The following is a 10,000-nucleotide window of genomic DNA, read 5'->3' as shown; positions in this document are numbered from 1 at the left end:
TCTTCAAGCTGGGTAGAACTTTTCACATGTCTTGTGATCAGAATGTGTAAAAGTCAAAACATGATCAGATTTATAATGTTTGTTTTTTTTTCCCTCTGGATACGGTTTTATGCTTGTCGGAGAAATAATTCATAAGGGCGTCCGCCATTTATTTTTCCGATAGTTTAGAGCCAGTTACTAAGTTACCATGCGTCATTACGAGGGAAGTGACGTCACGACTGTTGAAGCGTATTGTATTTGAACACATATCATTAGGAATGTAATAAATTGAGCTTTATATAGCGCAATATCCACTAAATGTGCTCAAAGCGCTTTACAAGGGGTCTCTGGTCAACAGCAACATTTAGCATGTAGGACGGGACATGCCGCCTGTTAGGCGATATTGTAATTTTCCGGACAAAGACAACGCTGTTAACGGCCAGGTACTCATTTTACACCTGAGTACGGTGAGAGAATGTGAGTAAAGAGCCTTTTCCAAGGACTCAACTATGCGCCGAGCGCGAGGCTCGAACCCAGGACCTTCCAATCCAAAAGCAAGTGTCATACCACTAGACCGCATAGCCGTCTGTTGGTTTGTTTGCTTTTGTTTTCTTTGGGGTCTTGTAGTTTATTTTGTTAAAAAATACTCGTGTCAGGTTTCACCCACGCCCACAATAAATGTCCTCTTCTCCACTCAGATAGCAATATAAATTATCGACATGTTAAGACGAGCAAGACTTCGAACCTAAGACTTTGCCTTCTTTTGAACAAAAAATTAAACACATAGAAAGACACAACACAAACCAAAATTAAATGTGTTAAAATTAAGATAATATTTATAGTAGCCTTCCAACTGTGTTCTCCAAAGTGTGTCAATCATTTTTTAACTCCAAAAGGTTTTGTTGAATTACTGCCCCGTGCGGCTATGTGGTCTAGTGGTATGCATGACACTCGCTTTCGGATCGGAAAGTCCTGTGTTCGAGCCTCGCTCGGCGCATAGTTGAGTCCTTGGACAAGGCTCTTTACTCACATTCTCTCACTGTACTCAGGTGTAAAAGAGTACTTTGCCGTTAACAGCGTTGTCTCTGTCCAGAAATAAAAAATGCTAATATCGCCTATAAGGCGTCATGTCTCGTCTTACATATCAAGTGTTGCTGTTGGCCAGGGAACCCTTGTAAAGCGCTTTGAACACTTTTAGTGGATATTGCGCTTTATAAAAGCTCAATTTTTTTTTTTTAGATACTGTACAGTTATTTTTACAGATAATTTGTTAGGATCACGTATCCAAACATATAATGATTAAACAGTCTTAACTCACTCAACCCTAACACCGACTATATTCGTAGTTTACCCACGTTACTTTTTACCCCATGCCTATTTATTACATTTTTATGAGACAAATTATAGGCGTATCTAGTATCAAAGCTAATGTTTTTAGTCTTTGCATGTTACTGATAGTTGATTAAAACTATCTATGTACATGCTCATTTTTAATACATTTCTTACAATTTTGAAAAGTAGCAAAAATCTATAGGATTGAATGAGTTAAAAGAGTCTTAAAGCGATGGAGTAGATTGATTTTATTTCGCTAGGTAAATTAATATTTATTCATATACAATGTAACATGTTATGAAAGACAACGTGATAGTTTGTAATGCTGTTGAACAAAAACACCAGATAGGATTTAGATAGATTTATGATATATTATAGAAGAAGAAGAAGAAGAAGAAGAAGAAGAAGAAGAAGAGAAGAAGAAGAGGAGGAGGAGGAGGAGGAGGAGGAGAGGAGGAGGAGGAGGAGGAGGAGGAGGAGGAGGAGGAGGATGACGACGACGACGACGATTAGGAGGAGAAGGACGACGAAGGGATTGAGGATTAGGAGAAATAAGAAGAGGAGATTGCGGAAAGGAGGTAGAGGAAGAGAGGAGGAGGAGAAGGAGGAAGAGAAGGAGGAGGAGGAGAAGGAAGAGGAGGAGGAGGAGAAGGAAGAGGAGGAGGAGGAGAAAGAGGAGAGGGAGACTGGAGCGCCATGACAGCAGGGAGGTAATCGGCCTGGAAGTGGCAGGAAGTTGGCATCAAGAAAAGGTCATCGCGCACGCGTAGTGCGCCTGAGGGCACGAGAGATGGGATCGGAACTGTGTGTGAGTCTGGAATAGAATCCATGGTGAGGAATTTTGGAAATGGTACGGGGGTAACAGGATAAGGGGAGCATGAGGGTATTATCTCTCTCTCTCTCTCTCTCTCTCTCTCTCTCTCTCTCTCTCTCTCTCTCTCTCTCTCTCTCTCTCTCTCCTGCTGATACAAAATATGACAATATTATGTATGTGTCAATTATAATAATATTGCTGAAACTGACTGATATAGCGCTATAACTCCGAGACACCAGACTCTAAGGGCTCAATAGGATTCAATAGTCGTAACGTCACTTCCTTCCTAATGACGCATGGTAACTTAGTAACACTGGCTCTAAACTATCGGAACAATGGCGGACGCCCGTATGAAATATTTCCCCGGCGAGTATGAAAGCGTATCCAGAGTAAAAAAAACCATAAATTTGATCATGTTTTGACTTTTACACATTCTGATCACAAGGCATATGAAAAGTTCTAGCCAGCATGAAAAATAAAAAGAAATGATTTTCTTTGTTTAGAACCAAGATGGCCGCCGTTGCCGGGCGGCGTGACGTCAGACTATTGAATCCAATTCCTATAATGTGATGGTAAAACCCCATCAGGTAACGGAGTTTCGCCAGATTTTTATGGTTGAATTTTGCCATTGATGCTAAAAATAGATTATAGCCTATATCTTTGGGTTGTTTTTTTGTTTTTTTTAAAGGAACATTATCCGTTGTGTGTGTGAATATGTGAGTGTGTGTGTCTGTGTGTGTTTGTGTGTGTATGTTTGTGTGTGTATGTGTGTGTATGATTGTGTGTGTGTTTGTGTGTGTATGTTTGTGTGTGTGTGTGTGTGTGTGTTATTTTGTTTTTTTTTTTTGTTTGTTGTTTTGTTTTGTTTTGTTTTGTTTTTTTTTGTTTTTTGTTTTTTTTTTGGGGGGGGGGGGGGGGGGGGGGTTTCCTTCTTTTAAAAAAAATATTTGACAGCCCCATCAAAAAACCAATCTATTCAGCAAAAATCCATTCACAGTGTTTAGGCTTTATTTACAATTATGTCTGTTCCAATCGACTCGGGTGTGAATGAGTAGCAAATGGGCTATAGGCAATCTTGGATATTGCAAGAAACCTAGTATAAAAACGACGCCTAACTGACGCCCCGAAACGCAGGAAAGATTTCAATGAATTTAAATAGACTGCTGGATAAATGAATACTGCGTTGAAAATTTATCCAACAGTCTAGTCATTGGATCCTTCTCGTACTTTCTGTAATATCTCCTAAAAGGCCTCATGTCCCGTCCTAAAATTTAAATGTTGCTCTTGGCCCCTTGTAGAGCGCTTTGAGCACGTTTAGTGGATATTGCGCTATACAAAAGCTCAATTCTAATTTTAATTCAAAACTGCATATTTTAGTCAAGGACACCATCCATCTTCCGAGAGAATATTGTGGGTGAGTACAAGCAGGATCAGACGTGAGAAACGACACAGATCTATAATTTGCACGTTCCTACGACTTCTGTCGTTTATCTATGAAGAAATTACCTTTAACTCACTCAACCCTAACAACGACTATATCCGTAGTTTACCCGGGTTACTTTTACCCCATGCCTATTCATCACATTTATCTAAGACAAATTATAGGCGTAGTATCAATGCTAATGTTTTTAGTTTTTGCATGTTAATGATAGTTGAATAAAACCATCTATGTACATGCTCATTTTTATACATTTGTTTTACAATTTTGAAAAGTAGCAAACATCTATAGGATTGAGTGAGGTAAAACAACTTCCGGCCTCCAGATTGTATTAGTTGTTGTGTTTACAAGGTGGGTATTTATGTAGGTTTATATTGTGAAACCCATTAAGACGAATATCGAACACATTTCAGTTATCAGCGGCGTGCATTGATTTGGGTGTCTACCAAAAGAGCGGAGAGGCATACCATAAGAGCGGAAAAACACGTACCAAAAGAGCGGAGGGAGTGGGCACAGGTGCGGCGCCCGATATCAAAGAAATGTACAAGATTACTGTAAACCTTATTTTTATTTATTGTTATTTGTTTGCCTAGTGTGTGGAAAAATCCCCCTCTGCATTTTATGGGCTTGGGACCAACACAAAACGATATCTTTTACCGCTGTGAGGCTGCATTAGGATTTTTATTTGAGCTGAGTGTAGGTTAAAAATTGGTAAAATCTTGCAAGGGAAACTATTTACAAGGGTCTGTTGATAAAACTCATTGCCTTCACAAACTCAAATCTGGATCTTTGGCCTGTTTTTTTCTCACTAACGAGCTGTGCAACTTTCTGGTCTTTGGGCTGTTTTTTCGATTCTGCTTTTGATCTCATCTTGATATATGTCGTGGCCTGGAATTTGATTAGGGCGTCAGTGAGCAAGAACACGTTCGGGTGGGGGGCATAGAACTCCTTGTTCAGCATCGAGTGGAAAGACTCTGCTGCGTTGTTCGTTCTTTTCTGGCCTTTGGGAACAGAGGCCCACAGTGGAGGTGGAAAAGGACTTGAAGGTAGTATGTATGTTTGTAGCAGATAATCGGAGTAGTGGATCAACTTGGTGTCGTCTGGTTGGCAACTCATGAGATCCATGGCGAAACTGTCCTCAACCTCCGACGGATCCAAAGACGAAAGTCCAAAAGTGTAGGTCAGCCACTTGCCAACCTCATTTTTTGTTTGAAACTCATTTCCGAGTCCCAGCTGCTGGATTTTCCTGTGAAGAGCCTGTCCCAGATGGAAGTTGCACGCTTTTACAATGACGTCTGGAATCAACGTTTTAAGCGCGGTCATGGCTGCTTTCTCAAAGTCCATGGAAAACTGTCTACACTGGAGAGAAAGTGATCTCTCACGGCACAGGGATAGGATTGCTTTCCACATGTTTTTGTAGGTTTCTTGAGTTTTTGATGGTAGCAAGCAAAATACAAGTGGGCAGTAGATGCCATTACTCAGACAGTGGATGGAGTAGATCTGACTGAACTGGGGAGGACAAGACTTGAAAGTTCCGTCAACAAATAGCTCTTCCACATGTGCTGAACACAGCTCTTTCAAGTTGCTGTCTGTTGAGAAAATGATTATTCCGGTGCCATCATCATTATGCAGGACAAACTTTTCACCTTTGTATGTGGTTGGATGAAAGTCGTTGTTCAGTATTCTGTGGACGTCCTCTCGTGTTTTCGGCAGTTTTGGCAATTGTTTTCGTCTCTGCCTGTAGATAGATCTTCTTACGTTGATGATGTCTTTATGAACCAGGTTCGCCTCTTCCATTTGGAGAAGTTCTGATTTCATGATTTTTGCTGGTCTTTCTGACACATCAGCTTCGGCCCGACGTTTTACAGCAGCTCGAAGTATCGTCTTTTCTGTAGTTCTGTAGTCTCTGTCATGATTGTGATTTGTTACAGCTGTCAGCGTTGTGGTTACTTGTCCGTCTGTCTTTACTCTTGATTTGCAGCCTTTAACTGTGCATCGCCAGTACTTGTCCCATGACTTGTAGCATAGTCCAACCGATAAGTGTAGTTATTTAGGACAACGCAGTCAGCTCCTTTTTGGGTCTTTGATATTTTTAACGTGTCCATACAGATGAGTTGAAGAAAGAATGGAAGCCCGAAATTATCTTATAATATAGAGTTTGGAAATCAAACTACACACACACACACTAAATAACCTCGCGGTGTCTCTAACAATGATAGGCTATGTTATGCCTACAATAAGCACGGACAAGAATCCCGAAATTATCAAAATAAAAACACACACTAAATCAACTCACACGTTTCTTACTCGGTACATGTTTTTCAAGCACACGGACGAGAAACACACTAAACTCACACACTTATAAACTCACATGCTTCTAAATCACTACATATTTTTCAAGCACACTCCCCGACAATTAAGAAAGATCGTAAGTACTAAGCAATGATCCTGAAACAGCTACGAACTTTTCAAACCCCACTGGTTTTTTTAAAGAGTTTACAGTAACCCTCCGCTCTTTTGGTATGCTGGCAAAATTACTATCTCCGCTCTTTTGGTATTTTCCGATTGATTTCCCGGAGAATTTAGAGCTTGTCATTACGACGACTTTGACAACTTGTTATAATATATATCCCCCCCCCCCCACCTCCTTCCGTTTAGTATTCCATCTCTGAATTTTTTTTTTAATTTGTTTGTTTTGTTTTGTTTTTTTTTTTTTTTTGGTATGTTTTTGTTTTTGTTTTTTCATTTCTTTCTCTTTTTGGTTCCTAAACCGCCCAATTGAATGGTGAGGTTTTCATCAAATTCTCCTATTCAGACTATAAACGTTCATGACTGCACGTGTCTTTTGATATTCTTTTGTATGTGTGTGTGTGTGTGTGTGTGTGTGTGTGTGTTAGTACAATTGTTGATCTTGTGGACAGAACAGGTGAGTAATTTACTTGAGCCCATCCAATCAATGAGTCAGTTTACGTTATTTTATTCTTCCGGGGCTGGGATGATAAAAATGATATAATAATAATAATAAATAATAATAATAATAATAATAATAATAATAATAATAATAATAATAATAATAATAATAATAATAATAACAATAATAATAATAATAATAATAATAATAATAATAATAATAATAATAATAATAATAATAATAATAATAATAATAATAATAATAATAATGATGTTGATGATGATGATGATGATGATATCATTATTATTATTATTATTATTATTATTATTATTATTATTATTATTATATTATTATTATATTATATTATTATTATATTATTATTATTATTTTGATTGTTGTTATTATTATTATTATTCTCGCTTCAATTTATCAACACTCGTCCCCCATCCAATCTAATCACTTCAATGAGTAATCCTCACCGTTCCTTGTCAAATGTCAACACTGTCCGTGACAGTCAGTATGAAATTAACAACCATCATGACAACAACTCGCAGCAACAGCACCGTCTTGAGCAACAACAACAACAACAACAACAACAACAACAACAACCTGCACGTAGTGATCATACCAGTTTTAAAAATTGGATTACTAAATGTTAGATCGTGTCGCAATAAAACTCAAGACATAATCGACATTATTGAAGATCATAAAATTACTATTTTTGTCATCTTGGAAACATGGCTTAATCATTCATATGATGATCCAATTATGAAAGCAATTACACCCGAAGGCTTTTGTATTAAATCATTTCCACGCATTGGGAGGAAAGGAGGTGGAATTGCAATTATTTACAACTTGTCACTCTTTGACAAGATATCATTTCACCATAATAATTTTAGAAGTTTTGAATACGCTGGATTTGCCATTCATGAAAATAATTTTAAAAAGTCGTTTCACTGTGTCTACCGCCCACCACCAAGCCAACAAAACAAAATATCAACAATTGATTTTTTATCTGAGTTCGGAGAATTTATGTCTATGCGATCCATTAACAAAAAGCATAATATTTTTATGGGTGATTTTAACATTGATTATTTCGGAAACAAAAATGAATCGAAAGTATTTCGGGAGATTATTGACACAAACAACCATATTCAACTTGTAAGCGGTCCTACAAACAACCATGGCCACACAATAGATCATGTCATTACAGACATTGAACATTCTCTCTCTTCACCTGTCTCAAATATTGATAAATTAATCTCTGACCATCATTTAATTGTGTTTTGCGTTTTATTTCCAATGAAGCACGAAGTAAAAAAGATGATAACATCTCGTAATTTGAAGAATATAAACATGAACATTTTTAAACAAGACCTTGACCATAACGTTAAAAATAAACATGATGCGAATGGTCTCCACGAGTCAATTGTTGGTACGGTGGACAAGCATGCTCCCTTAACAACTAGAGCAGTAAAAGTGAGACGTCAAGCACCCTGGTATAATACCGAAATAAAATTGAATGGATTAGCCAGGAGGCGGCAGAAAGAAAATGGCTCAAGTCCAGAGATGCTGTCGATAAGAAGCGATACATCGCGGCTAGAAATGATGCAAAAGCCGTCAATTTCAGGGCCAAAAAGAAATTCTATGAAGAAAGCCTCAAAAACGTGGGACGTTCGAGACAATTCTTTGCCTTGACCAAGGAACTGCTGGGACTACAAACGCAACCAGCTCTCCCATCTTTAATCGATCGTGCAGATCTACCAACTCGCTTTGGTCAATATTTTAAAGAAAAAACGGATACCATCAGGAAAGAACTCTCGTCTGAATCGATCCATACAACATTTGACACGTTTCGTGGTGATTCGTTAACACATTTTTCAATGATTACTGAAGCTGACTTATGTGATTACATTATGTCGTCTCCAACTAAAAGTTGTGATTTAGACCCCTTAAATACTGCCATTAAAAAAAATGCATTGATGTAATTTTAACACCATTTACATGTATTGTTAATAATTCGTTGCAGTCAGGTGCTGTACCAGACATTTACAAAGTTGCTCATGTCAAACCCCTTTTGAAAAAACCTGATCTCGATAAAGAGAACTTAAAAAACTATCGCCCTGTCTCTAATCTTCCTTTTCTCTCTAAATCTTAGAAAAGCTTGTTTTGAAACAATTACTGTCTCATCTTAAAAATAATTGTCTTGAAGAAAAATTTCAGTCTGCTTATAGGCAACATCATTCGACGGAAACCGCACTTGTTAGGGTTGTTAATGATCTCCTCTCTGTTATAGACAATGGTTCATGTTCTTTGCTGAATTTGCTTGACCTATCGTCTGCTTTTGATACTATTGATCACAATCTTCTTCTCAAACGTCTTGAAATTATTTATGGCGTGTCTGGTGCAGCGCTTGATTGGTTTAGGTCATATTTGTTTAATCGTAAACAGATTATTACGGTGGATGAATATAGATCGGAGGAAATCTTTCTTGATTGTGGGGTTCCCCAGGGTTCAGTACTTGGACCCGTTCTTTTTGTTTTGTACGTTGGCCCTCTGTCTAAAATCATCAGAAGTTTTGGTCTGTCTTACCATCAATACGCTGATGATACGCAATTGTACTGCGTTTCCAATACGAGAAATTTACAAGAAGTATCAGCCAATAGTAAAAATTGTATCCAAAGTGTTAAGAAATGGATGAATGAGAACAGACTGAACTGAATGATGATAAGACGGAGTGCTGTATGTGGGGAACAGGAAGTGGAAAAGTGAAACAGATTTGAAGTTGGGGATGCCTCTATTCAAATTGTTGACAAAGTGAAAAACCTTGGCACATTCTTAGACTCTGGACTGTCGATGGAGCATCAGGTTAATAATTTGGTTAGATCTCTCTTTTTCCAACTAAAAAAGATTGCTTCCATTAGACGGTTCATATCTGAGGATGTGACCAAGCACACTGGTTGTGTCCCTCGTACTATCGAAATTGGATTATTGTAATGCTCTGTTGTTTGGCGTTTCGCAATACAATCTGAAACGTCTTCAGATTGTCCAAAACAGCGCTGCCAGACTAGTATTCATGAAGCGTAGGTGCGACTCTGCCGGACCTCTACTTCATGACCTGCATTGGCTGCCTGTTGGGAAAAGAATTAAATTCAAAGCTTGTGTTTTAGTGTATCGTTGTCTTGAAGGTACTGCCCCTTCCTACCTTTCAGAACTAATTGAAAGATATTCAAAACCCCGCCCCTTATGTTCGGCCAGTGATTCCACAAAACTAGTTGTCCCTCGAATTCGGAAAAATGCTTGAATGAGATCCTTTTCTCATTTCGGACCCTCTATTTGGAACGCCTTACCGCAGAGCATTCGTGAAAAAGAATCTTTGTCTATTTTAAACGTTCGCTTAAAACATATTTGTTTCGATTTTAGTAGATGGTATGAGAAGCAAGATAGGTTTGGTTTGTGTTGTGTGTTGTGTTGTGTGTGTGTGTGTGTGTGTATGTGTGTGTGTGTGTGTGCTTGTGTGTTGAAT

This window comes from Berghia stephanieae, chromosome 2, assembly GCF_034508935.2.
Source record: "Berghia stephanieae isolate SIO BIC M18660-M18661 chromosome 2, UCSD_Bste_1.3, whole genome shotgun sequence".
Classification (NCBI taxonomy): Eukaryota; Metazoa; Mollusca; class Gastropoda; order Nudibranchia; family Aeolidiidae; genus Berghia; species Berghia stephanieae.
The sequence above is the reverse complement of the archived record's forward strand: the minus strand, read 5'-3'. Positions refer to the sequence as shown.